Below are 13,477 nucleotides of genomic sequence, written 5' to 3'. Positions count from 1 at the left end.
CAGAAGTCAAGGCAAGGGTAGCATCCACGTGGCTGTGATCTTTTCATGTAATTCAGTGATGTGCCCTGGCATGCCCACTGCACCCCATCAGAGTCTTGTATGTGGCTTCTCCTGATTTTCCTCTGTGGCCTTGTTCACACCTCTTAAATTCTTCTAGATCCTTAATCCACATAAAAGACAATTCCAGCCCTCCATTCTGAATAGGAGGGCTTCCCTGGTGGCTCAGTGGTAAAGAACCCACCTGCCAATGCAGGAGATGCAGATCCAATCCCTGAGTCAGGAAGATCCCCTGAAGAAGGAAATGGCAATCTATTCCAGTATTCTTGCCTGGGAAATCCCATGGACAGAGGAGCCTGGCGGGCTACCTTCATGAAGTTACAAAGAGCTGGACATGACTGAGCGATTGAACAATAGCAACAAATTCTGAATAGCGATGTAGATTCTTTCCCTGAAGTTGTTGGGGAGGTAATTTTCATTTGATTTTCCTGGGCCACACTTGGTTTGTCAGAGAACTAAGTGCTGTGTGAAATTTTTCCTTCCCAAGAAGGAGCAACTTTCATTTTTCATATTTCTTTCTTTTCTTTCCTGAGCTTCAAATATTTCTGTCTATAAATTATTATTTTAAAAGGCTATTTCTAAATATTCCCATACTTCTTTCCATATATCCCTCAAACCTTGCCTTATTAAAGACATATGGGTCTCAAATATATTTAAGTGAATCTAGAAAATGAGGGCCTTAGTAGCAAACATTCCCTACATTGGAAAAAATGTGTGTGAGGGGCTTTCATGTCTTAGGACATTGACAATTCAGTCTCCTCCTTTTTGCCCACAGAAATAATACATTTTCTCTTGTAACTGAGAGGAACTGAATGCATTTATACTCTTCTATTCTGTCTTGGCTAGAACCTTTTCCACTTTTAATACAGAGAGTAGGTCTCCAGCATTCATTTATTCATCCTAGATTTAAATCTCCAGCCCTCTTTCCCTGAGTTTGAGGATCAGATACCCCCTGCTATCTAATTGATGTCTAATTGGCATCTCCACACAATGTCTAAGACTTTTCTCAAACTTCACGTGCCCCAAAAGAGTTGAATTCTCCTCGCCTAAACCAGTCCCTTCCTCTGTCATGCCCGTCTCAATAATGGCACCAGCATCTACCAAATTTGCTCAAATTGTGCTTGATTCCTCTCTCCCCAATCCCATACCCCGTCCACCAGAAATCTGTTGACTCTAATCTCCAGTTTATCTTGAACCAATTGTCAACCCCCCAAATTCAGGCCACCATGATCCTTTGTTTGATATATTCCAATAGCCCTCTCCATAGGGACACCTGGTCTACTTCCTACCAATGCTTTTTTTATCATCTGTTCTCTGCGTAGCAGCTAGAGTGACATTTAAAACTGAAATCATATCACTTCCTCATGTAAAAATGTCTGAAGTCTTCCTGTTCACTTAGGTCGATATCCAAATCCTTCATTATGAACCGCAAGGCACTGCGTGCCTTTGCTGCTGCCTTTCAAACTCCTGTACACCAGGCACCATCCTAGGCATTGGGATTCTAGGAAGAACCAGAGAATGTCTGCCCTCCTGAAACTGACAATCTGGTGGGATTCTTAAGAGATGGGTCTCAAGATATTTGAGAAACTACCAATTTTTGAATATTACTACATTATTACAAATCCCCCCATATATTACAGCTTTTGTGCTGGCTGGAACACGCATAAATTCTGTTTTCTGATTTCCCTGGTCCTGTAAGTGATTTTGCTTCATGTGCCTGATCTGCCAAATTTAATATTCCACTTTTTATTTTATACAAAATACCACTTGCTGAGATCTCTCCTCATCGATCTCACCTGTTACCAGCAGCATTTGCCAATGGCTTACTTTATTAAAGTTTTTTTTTCCCCACAACAAAGACACTTTTAAAAAATAATCACTGTATGAGTGTTAATGCCTGTGTAACAAAAAGGGAAAACAGCACTAATACATTGATTTGGGAATGCCAGGTAGCAGACTAGCCTTTCTCACTAAGCTAACAGACTCAGCCCCACCAACAAACCTTACGATGCACACAGTTCAAAATTCAGCAAAGTAGTGAGCTCCTCTGTGCCTCAGAGGAAAAGTCTCCTGGGAAATGCAGAAATTCCAGCAAGATCTGCCAGTGGGAATGCACAGAAGCCCCCTTACTTACCTACCCTACGTTCTGGCACCTTTATCATCATGGTCCTGTCTTCCCAGCCCCATTCTCTTTAGCAACTTGGGAGCTTGGGAAACTCACCTTTCTGCCCCAAGCTCATGTCATTGCTTGGCCGTGATAGGAGGCTGCAGTCCAGCCTTGATTCCTTCCTTACTGCTGATGCCCTCACTTGGCTGGACTTCACACTGGTATTGAACCGTTGCTCTTGGAATGGCTTTTATTTATTTCTATTTAACTTTTATTTGCTATAGAGGTATAGCTAATTAGGGCTTCCCTGGTGGCTCAGTGGTAAAGAGTCTGCCTGCAATGCAGGAGACACGGGTTCGATCCTTGGGTTGGGAAGATCCCCTGGAGGAGGTCATGGCAACCCACTCCAGTGCTCTTGCCTAGAGAATTCCGTGGACAGAGGAGCCTGGCGGGCAGGCCACAGTCACACAGAGTCGGACGTGACTGAAATGATGAAGCAGCAGCGTAGCCAATTAACAGACAATGTTGTGATGGTTTTAGGTGAACAGGGAAGGGACTCGGTGGCCTATCCATTCTCCCCCCAACTCCCCTCCCATCCATGTTGTTCGTAACACTGAGCAGAGTTCCATGTGCTATTTGTTGTTTATCCATTTTAAATAGAGAGTGTGTCCATCCCAAGTGGAATGGCTTATATTTTTAATATGTGGAGGACACTGTTCAGTGGTAGCGTTACTCATCTTCCTATATGTGTGGGGTGGTGTTTTGTTTCTCTGTTGTTGTTTTGTTGCTGCTGTTGTTGGTAATTTCCCCCAGCTTTACTGAGATAGAATTGACAAATAAAATTGTAAGATATTTAAAGTGTACAAGATGGTAATACATATATGTTGTGAAAGGAATTCCCTCCATTGAGTTAATTAACATATCTGTCACCTCACGTATTTACCTGTTTTGTATGTGTGAACGTTTAAGTTCTAATCTCTTGGCAAATTTCCGTTATATGATAGTGTTATCAACTTGAGTCACCATGATGTTCATTAGATTCTCAGGCATTATTCAGCTTATAACTGAAAGTGTGTACCCTTTTACTAACCTCTGGCAATTTCCCCCACCAATTTGTGAATATCTTGTTTTCTATAAGTGATGCCACGTGTTACATGGCTTATTTCACTTAGCTTAATATCCTTCAGGTTCATCTATGTTATTGCAAATGGCAAGCTTCCTTCTTTTTAAGGGAGAAGGCAATGGCACCCCACTCCAGTACTCTTGCCTGGAAAATCCCATGGACGGAGGAGCCTGGTAGGCTGCAGTCCATGGGGTCGCTAAGAGTAGGACACGACTGAGCGACTTCCCTTTCGCTTTTCACTTTCATGCATTGGAGAAGGAAATGGCAACCCACTCCAGTGTTCTTGCCTGGAGAATCCCAGGGACGGCGGGGCCTGGTGGGCTGCCGTCTATGGGGTCGCACAGAGTTGGACACGACTGAAGCGACTTAGCAGCAGCAGCAGCAGCATGTGTATTATTTCTTTACTCATTTACCCATCATTGGACACTTAGGTGAATATAGATATTTCTTTGACATAGTGTTTCCATTTTCTTTGGAGATGTTTTCAGGAATGGAATTGCTAGATCACACGATAGTTCTTTTTTGAATTTCTTGAGGACTCTCCACACTGTTCTCCATAGTGGCTGCATGAATTTATCTTTCCACCCACAGATCCTCATCAGCATTTGTTATCTTTATCTTTTTGATAACAGACATCCTAACAGTTGTAAGGTGATATCGCATTGTGTCTCTGATTTGCATTTCTCTGATGACTAGTGATGTTGTGCACCCTTTCATGTTAACTGCCCTTTGTATGTCTTCTTTGGAAAAATGTCTATTTAGGTCCTTTGCCCATTTTTTAATTGGGTTATGTTTATTTTCTATTGAGTTGTATGCTTATATGTTTTGAAATATCTTCTCACCACTTTCTGTAGGTCAGGTTTACTTGAGATCTCAGTAGTTTTAGTGTTTTAAGTAGTGTGAAAATCTGTCATATGAAATTAGTCTACTTATTGTCCCTTATGGAGCATGCTGACACACTACCATTATTTTTTCCCCATTTCTTTGTTTTTGGATAAACCAACCTTCTTTCTGTTATGAATCCCTGAATTCAAAATTAAACCCAAATCATTCTTTAATCCAGTTGACTGTCCTGACAAATTTATATGTCTTCAAAAAGGTCTCCCAGTTTTTGTTCCAGCAAAAGAGATTCCTTTCCATTCTTTTCATGTTTTTCAATATAAATCTCATGACCCTGTTTCTGACATTTCAGTGTCATTAGTTATTCCATTTTTTTAGCACATGCAACATGTCCATCACTGAAATAGAAGAATCTGTTACAAGACCAGCCCTTAGTGCCAAACCAGATCCCTGGAGATCTGTGTGCATCATTATGGTCCCTACCATCCAGTGATCTTTCTAGGAGCATCCTTGAAGGCGGACTGAATTTGTATTATCAAACTTTGGCATTAGCAGAGATATTCAACTCAATCCAGCCATGTGTACTTTTAATATAAAGGTTTACATTAAAAAAATTAGAAACCCATTACATAGAATCTTGAACTCTATTTGTAACTCATACCTTATAGTAAGTAGGGGAAAAAAGACTTCTAAGTTCCAAAAGCCTACCATTAGTGCTTACTGAACTGTTAGAGAACAGTGTTTCAAATAATCCTTTCTGTTATGAGATCAACCCCACATTGTTATCCAGCCCTGTCTGTCTTGCTTATTTTCAGCCATATATCAAGGCATAAATCCTGCTTATATCATTAGAACTTCTAATCTTATTCCCTGGCCACCCATTGGTCTTAATTATCCCTAACCTAGGTGAGTCTAGGAACAAATGTTATCAGCTTCTCAGCCCCATTCCTATCTCCACGTACAACTCTCTGACCAAATAGAAGATAGCCCCTTCCTTCTACCCCATCATCTGCTTAAGGCAAACACAAAACAAAAGCAAAACCAAAAAAAATCTTCCGACTCCTGAGTTTGTTATTTTACAAAGAGATCAGACTCTTCTTAAGATTCTTCCTGAACTCATTACCTGGTGATGACAAGATTTTACTTGAGTCTGTGGACTTCTTACATTCCTCTCCCTTCCAGCATCCATTTATCACACTCATAAGGACCACCTTGGTCCTCAAGGGCAGGTGGCCTCTAAAAGAGTTGGGCAGGGGTTTTGAGGGGCTGAAGGGGTTTTGAAATATTGCTCCCCTCTTCTAGGTTTTGAGTTGTCATGGATATAATTAGTTCTCTCTGTGTCTTCAATTCCTTTCTCTCCTGGGTGATGACTTGATTAAAAATCTTATTTCCTTATTGGTGGGATTCTGCTGCAAAGGGTCATTTGGGAACTTTGCAGAAACTTTAGCACCATTCCCTGGACTCTGAAATATTGTTGTTTCTGTTGAGATGCTCAGTCGTGTCTGACTGTTTGCAACCCCATGGACTGCAACACACTAGGCTTCCCTGTCCTTCGCTATCTCCCAGAGTTTGCTCAAACTCATGTCCATTGAATCAGTGATGCCATCCAACCATCTCATCCTCTGTCACCCTCTTCTCCTCCTGCCCTCAATCTTTCCCAGCATCAGGGTCTTTTCCAATGAGTTGGCTTTTTCCTCAGGTGGCCAGAGTATTGGAGCTTCAGCTTCAGCATCAGTCCTTCCAATGAATATTCAGGGTTGATTTCTTTTAGGATTGACTGGTTTGATCTCCTTGTTCCCCAAGGGAATCTCAAGCATCTTCTCTAGCACCAGAGTTTGAAAACATCAATTCTTTGGCACTCAGCCTTCTTTATGGTCTAACTCTCACATCCATACATGAACTATTGGAAAAACCATAGCTTTGACTATATAGACCTTTGTTGGCAAAGTGCACAAAAAAGTCTTAATGACCCAAATAACCATGATGGTGTGATCACTCACCTAGAGCCAGACATCCTGGAGTGTGAAGTCAAGTGAGCCTTAGGAAGTGTCACTATGGACTCTGAAGTATGGGAGAAGGTAAAAATATTAAAATCCACTCTCAGGAACTTGGCTCTCCAGTGAATAAATAACATGCTACTTTTGTTCTCCGTGGAGCTACCTCTCTATCACTTTATTAGATGAAGTTCTTGTATTTTGGAGTTTAATCATTTTGAGGGGAAAAGTCAAGAATACTTTCAAACTATTATGAAAACTACGGATCTTCTTTCTAAATGATATGATTGTGCACTACCTGTGTGCATCATTACCGTGTCCTTTGTTTGCAGTGAATGGCCATCAGCTCTGGCCAATGGAAATAATAAAGGATGCTAGGCTAGCTCATGGAGCTGAGTAAGACAGAAGCAGCCTAGATCAGAGGAGGAAAAGAATCTGAGCTGTCCCAGGGTTGGGGAATCTTCCTGACTCAGCTCCAATAACTCCTAACATCTGTATCTGTCCATATTTCAAAATCTCAGGAGAAGGAAGAAGTCCTAGCTTGAGTCAGATCAATCAGCTGTACCAGGAGGGTGCGGTGCTCATTTGGATCCATTTTATGTAGCATGAGGGGCTTCCCTGGTGGCTCAGATGGTAAAGAATCTGCCTGCAATGCAGGAGTCCTGGGTTTGATCCCTGGTTCAGGAAGATCCCTGGAGAAAGGAATGGATACTCTCTCCAGTATTCTTGGCTGGAGAATTCCATGGACAGAGGAGCCTGGCAGGCTACATACAGTCCATGGGGTCGCAAAAGAGTCAGACATGATTGAGCGACTTTTTTTTTTTTTTAATGTAACATGAGGACAGCAACCGTCGCGATGTTGATGCCCAAGAAGAACTGGATTGCCATTTATGAACTCCTTTTTAAGGAGGGGGTGATGATGGCCAAGAAGGATGTCCACATGCCCAAGCACCTGGAGCTAGCAGACAAGAATGTGCCCAGTCTTCATGTCATGGAAGCCGTGCAGTCTCTCAAGTCACGAGGCTACGTGAAGGAACAGTTTGCCTGAAGACATTTCTACTGGTACCTCACCAACGAAGGCATCCAGTATCTCTGTGATTGCCCCCACCTGCCCCCTGAGATCATGCCCAGCACCCTGCGCTGCAGCCGTCCTGAGACTGGCCGGCCAAGGCCCAAAGGTCTGCAGGGAGAGCGACCTGCAAGACTCACGCGAGGGGAAGCCGACAGAGACACCTACAGACGAAGCGCCATGCCCCCTGGTGCCGACAAGAAAGCCAAGGCCGGGGCTGGGTCGGCAACTGAATTCCAGTTTAGAGGCGGATTTGGTCGTGGACGTGGTCAGCCACCTCAGTAAAGCTGAAAGGGATTGTTTTGTGTTGAATAAACCTGTAAACAGAAAAAAAAAAAAAATAATAGTAATGTAACGTGAGGGTATTCCCAGTGATTAGAGAAATCACTGAGTTGTGCAAGCATCTCTCCTACGAGCTAACTCTGCACACAACTTCAAGGCATTCAGGACCTCCTGCTTTGGAGGAAGATAAAACCAGTTTTGACAGAATTCATAGAACCCCTGAATATTAGAGTGGAAGGAATTTTAGATAATATATGCTTTTATTGAGCATTTATTGTGTGCCAAAGATTGGGCTTCCCAGGTGGCTCAGTGGTAAAGATAAAGAATCCACCTACCAATGTAGGAGACACATCCCTGGGTTGAGAAGATTCCCCTGGAGAAGGAAATGGCAACCCACTCCAGTATTCTTGTCTGGAAAATCTCCTGGATAGAGGAACCTGGCAGGCTACAAGTCCGTGGGGTCAGAAAGAGTCAGATGTGACTAAGCACACACTCATCCATGTGTCAGACATTGCACAAATATTTAACATGCACCATCTCCTTTTATTTCTACCATAACTCCTTTAGACAAGTATATATTACATCTTTTTCTACAGATAAGGGAACTGAGACACTCAACCTAGAAAAAGATAGCTTGAAATCCTGTCTCATCCCTGGTCCTCATAACTTCTTACCTTCAGAGAAAGAAATTCTACTCCTAGTTCTGAGTTCCTCAAGATCCAAATTTTATTTCTGGGTAATCTAGGTAGATCAGAGGTAAAGCACAGAATGACGTTTGTCCCTGCCTAAAATGGGTTTGGCGGCTGATGAATCCCTTGCCATGCCCATCTTTTCTTGGCCCACCACCAGCTAGGACTCAGAAAAGGTTTTCATGGAGAGAAGCTCTATTTAGCAGACCCCGTTTTAATAAAGGGAAAACGTCAAGCCTGCACGAACTCACCCACTCTGTCACCCGGTGACATGGGCTCCGTCTGCCCGCCCACCACCACCTGCTGTGCTTCCCTGTGGCTGGACCCTTGTCTCCCATCACCACACGGCTCACCCACAACTGTTCCGTTTCTGGGCCTCTCACCCACCCACCCTTGCTCTGTTATTCTGCCACACAACCCAACACTCAGGCATATTCTCCACCCAGCCCTCCACGGTCATCATACCAGCCATGCCATTCTATAAGAAACCTGTTTTCTCACCTAGTCCCCAGCTGCCTTCTTCCACTCACCTGTAGTCATCTGCTGAAGGTGCCAAGCCACACACCCCTTTAGCTTTTCATGGGCCGACTCTTTAAGATGTGTGCTCTCACGGCTGTGAGGCTGTGTTCACTGAGGCATTTGGGGATCTCTAGGGGACTCAGTAGGACATTTTTGCTACTGAAGCAGCTGGCATTACTCACAGAGTCTCATTACAGCTTGAGTACCTGTCAGGTAACCATGAAAGTTCCTGGGAGGGCAGCAGGAAATAGCCCAGATGTATCTTTGGCTCCTCTGGACCCGGTACAATGCCAAGCTCATGGCAGGCACTTCTCTGAACTGCCTAGGGCTTCCCAGTTCGCTCAGTGGTAAAGAATATGCCTGCCAATGCAGGAGGCACAGGTTCGATCCCTGAGTCGGGAAGATCCCTAGGGAAGGAAATGGCAACCCATTCCAGTATTCTTGCCTGGGAAATCCCATGGACAGGGGCGCCTGGCAGGCTACAGTCGATGGGGTTGCAAAGAGTCAGACACGACTGAGCGACTGAACAACCATCACCACCTGAATTGCCTCCATCGTATCAGTCAGGCTTCAGGTGGAGATGTTTTTCTAAGGTGAATGGCAGGCATACCTTTCTATGTTAAAGCAGGTGTCAGTATTACAACACCTGGTTTGCTATAAGTGCAACTGGGAACTCACTGAAGATGGAGCTGCATTTCTTTAGGTGAAAAACATTCTCACCACCTAAATTTATTCAGTCTAAATTCTTCTAACCAACAAGGGAGCAAATTCTTTATTTCTTCCTCCCTAGGTTGTTATGCTTCCTCCCCACTAAGCCTCTTCTTACCCGTCAGAAGGATCCTGCTGTGGTATCCAAAACCTGATTCTAGGAACGGCCAAGGAATTAGTTTAAAAGGATTGGAATAGTAAATGCTTCCAATTGGCATTAACTTTTCCTGTCATGGCAGCCTGGGCAATGAACAGTAATTTTCATGGGTCTAACTCCATTGCAATTCTGAAGTTTCACAATTCTGGACATTTTATATACAGTTTGGGGCTGATTTAGGTAGGAGTCAGCAAGGCTTCCACTCATTTCCAAGGATGTACACAAACAACAGTAGGTAAAAGTCAAACACTAGAGTTTCTTGGAATTTCTATCAAGAACTGCAAATGTTTAACTGGTGCTTGATTACTCAGACTTTTAAAGAGGTCCTTCCTTCCTCACTGTGCATGCTCAGTTGTGTCTGACTCTTTGAGACCCCATGGACTGTAGCCCACCAGGCTCCTCTGTCCATGGGATTCTTTATTTTTCTCCAGGGAAGAATACTGGAGTGGGTTGCCCATTCCTCCTCCAGGGGATCTTCCCAACCCAGGGATCGAACCCGTATCTCTTGTGCCTGCTGCATTGGCAGGTGGTTCTTTACTACTAGCGTCACCTGGGAAGCCCCTTAACTGGTACAGCTATTATGGAAAATAGTACGGAGGTTCCTCAAAAACTTAAAAAAAGAACTATCTTGTGATCCAGCAATCTCACTTCTGGGTATACATACCCAAGGAAAATGAAATCAGCATTTGAGAGATATCTGTTCATTGCAGCATTATTTATGATAGCCAAGATACAGAGACAACTTAAACCTTCATTGAAAGATGAGTGGATAAAGGAAGTGTTCAATGGGCTATTATTCAGCCTTAGAAAAGAAGGAAATTCTTCTGTGTTTGTGACAACATGGATAAACTGTTAAGATACTAGGCCAAGTGAAATAAGCTAGAGGCAGGAAAACCAATACTCCATGACATAACTTACTTGTGGAATCTAAAAGTAGAAACAGAGCAGAATGGCAGTTACTGGGCTCTGGGGGAAGGGAACCATGAGGAGCTGGTGGTCAAGTGATACAAACTTTTATTTGTATGCAAGATAAATAGGTTAAGAAACCTAACATACAACCATGTGACTCTAATGACTATTGTATTGTGGACCTGAAATTTGCTAAAATGGTTGACCTTAAATGTTCTTACCACAAATGAAAAGGGTAACAAGTCTGTGAGGTGATGGATATGCTCATTAGCTTGATTGTAGTGAATATTGCACAATCAAATTATCAAATTGTATTTGTATTAAGTGTATGGGCTTCCCAGGTGGCACCAGTGGTAAAGAACTCACCTGCCAATGCAAGAAACATAAGAGACGTGGGTTTGACCCCTGGGTCGGGAAGATTCCCCTGGAGAAGGGCATGGCAACCTACTCTAGTATTCTTGCCTGGAAAATCCCATGGACAGAGGAGCCTGGCGGGCTACAATCCATAGTGTCACACAGAGTTGGACATGACTGAAGCGACTTATCACGTACAGACACTTTAAGTGTATATAATCTTTGTTGACTATAACTCAATAAAATTGGAAAAATTTTTTAAAAGTTGAGATAGTAAGTAGCATAGCAGCCTATGAATTTGCTGGTTTCTAATTCATATATTGATTATTAGATATTATATATACATGAAATCTTTCCTTTCCAAAACAAACAGATAAAAAAACAGACTTGCAAATGTTTTGAATATACCATTTCTGCAGTTGCAGCTACATTATTTTACTGTCCTGGGGCAGTCCCAAAACTGCCTGGTAGTACCTTACTCCTGGCAGCAGTAAGGAGTTAACAGATCACCCTGGGCTGCAAAGTCCATTTGTTTCTAGGTGGTATCATCAGACCTGGATCAACAGGATCCAGAAACTGGATCTTTGGGGGTTTCTTGTGTTTTTCTTTTTTAATCTTTTTATTGGACTATAGTTGCTTTACACTGCTGTCAGTTTCTGCTGTACAACTCAGTGAATTAGCTATATGTTTACATATATCCCCTCTTCCTTGTGTGGGCTTCCCTGGTGGGCTCAGATGACAAAGAATCTGCCTACAATACAGGAGACCCTGGTTCGATCCCTGGGTTGGGAAGATCCCCTGGAGAAGGGAATGGCCACCCACCCCAAGATTCTTGCCTGGTGAATCCCATGGACAGCGGAGCCTGGTGGGCTACAGTCCATGGGGTCTGGACTTCCTTCCCATTGAGGTCATCTCAGAGCACCAAGGAGAGTTCCATGTGCTCTGCAGTAGGTTCTTATTAGTTATCTATTTTATACCGGGTAGTGTACATATGTCAGTCCCAATCTCCCAATTCATCCCCCCACCCCTTTCCCACTTGGGTATCCATACATTTGTTCCCTACATCTGTGTCTCTTTCTGCTTTGCATAGCAGATCATCTATTTTTATCAACCTGTTTTTCTAGGTTCCACATATATGTGTTAATATTACAGTATTTTTCTCTTTCTGATTTACTTCACTCCATATGACAGTCTCTGGCAGAAATCAACTCTTTCCCCTGAACTCCAGTCAGCAGGAACTTGCCAGCAAGTTTATCACTTTTTCACGATACCAACTACTCTTATTGGGTCCAGGAGGTATAAGTAGAAAATTCATAGTAAAAATTATGTAGCTTTTCTGGACTCTCCTCTTGTCAATTGCATGGATAATGTCTAACATAAAAGGGAAAGAGTCTCTTTCTCTACAGCCAACTTCTCATAACAAGTAAGTCATATCCGCTCTCCTAATAACCCCTTCTGGATCCATGGAGTGGTCTTTCTAGTAAATTGGTTTTGAAACTGGAACATATCCAGGCCTGGGCTTCCATGTATATAGCCTAATGGGGAAAAGAGGGCACATGTGTACATGGCTTCATGGGGTGGAGCAGAGGAAACAGCGGTGAGAGCTGTTAGCATGCGCACCACTCAGAGGGTAGCTGGTGAGTTCCGGAGGGCCTCCTTCCATCTTAAGACCTCTGATTAGCCAGTAATAGCATGCCAGCACAAGTGGCTCAGTGGTAAAGAATCCAGCTGCCAATGCAGGAGACGTGGATTCGATCCCTGAGTTGGGAAGATCACCTGAAGAAGGAAATGGCAACCCACTCCGGTGTTCATGTCTGGGAAATCCCTTAGAGGATCCTGGTGGGCCACAGTCCATGGGATCGCGAAGAGTTGGACATGGCTTAGCGACGACACAACAACAACAACAGTTATACTGGCTGTAGGTCACAGCACCATTGCCAAAGTCACCAATAGAGTGACAATCCCATTTACTTCCGAGACTGTCCTTGATCAATGGCAAAGACATTCTCTGTTGAGAGTTGTCTGTGTGAATCTGAATGGAGACGATTGTATGGGGTCTGCAGTTTTACAAGAAACCTCTGGGCCTGAACAAGGAGTTGTTCAGAGATTTGGGGGAGCAAGGACATTTCCAGAGATCTCCAGCTCTGAACGGAGTGCCTGGCATGAGCCCCTTGATGATCTGCCTGGGGTCTTTAGAAAATAGCAAGAGAGTCTCTTTTTTTTTCTTTTAAAAATACAGCTGCTTTGGGAGCTGAGCGGTGCCTTCAGGGACCAAGCGGGTGGCTGGACATGTCTTGTTCAGGTCCTAGGCAATTACTCCTAAGGGACATTTCAGCTTCTCACTGAGAAATACTTCAAGCACTCAGATCCATTTCTTTTCAAGTTAAGATTCCCTTCAAACAAAGAAGAGAGAATCATTTAGGCTTCAAGGAGAGAGTGGGAGAGGACAAACCCAAACAGTGAAAGGGTAGATCATTCCTCTCCCCGCCACCTTCCTCCTTTCTTTCCGGGCTTTTGGGGCAACACTCCTCCTTTGGCGTCAGGAAGCAGTCACATGTTATTCTTTACCACGTGCACCGTGGGCTTTAAGCCCCAGCTGCCCACTTTTCTGTTATGAACAAGCTTTGATGGTTTCTGTCCTCAAGTGACAAATTTTTGCTTGTTTATGT

At 43.5% G+C, this 13,477-nt stretch overlaps 1 protein-coding gene and 1 pseudogene across 7 annotated transcripts in view; both read left to right on the top strand.

Annotated features, from left to right (window-relative positions):
* TMEM178B (transmembrane protein 178B) overlaps positions 1-13,477 on the top strand; it is a 415,735-nt gene that overhangs the window by 309,755 nt on the left and 92,503 nt on the right. The window lies entirely within an intron of this gene.
* Positions 6,964-7,531, top strand: LOC147373676 (small ribosomal subunit protein eS10 pseudogene; annotated as a pseudogene).

This window comes from Bos grunniens, chromosome 4 (assembly GCF_055505025.1).
Source record: "Bos grunniens cultivar Pamir isolate PY7600 chromosome 4, Bosgru_T2T1.0, whole genome shotgun sequence".
NCBI classification, from domain to species: Eukaryota; Metazoa; Chordata; class Mammalia; order Artiodactyla; family Bovidae; genus Bos; species Bos grunniens.
The sequence above is the reverse complement of the archived record's forward strand: the minus strand, read 5'-3'. Positions and strand labels throughout refer to the sequence as shown.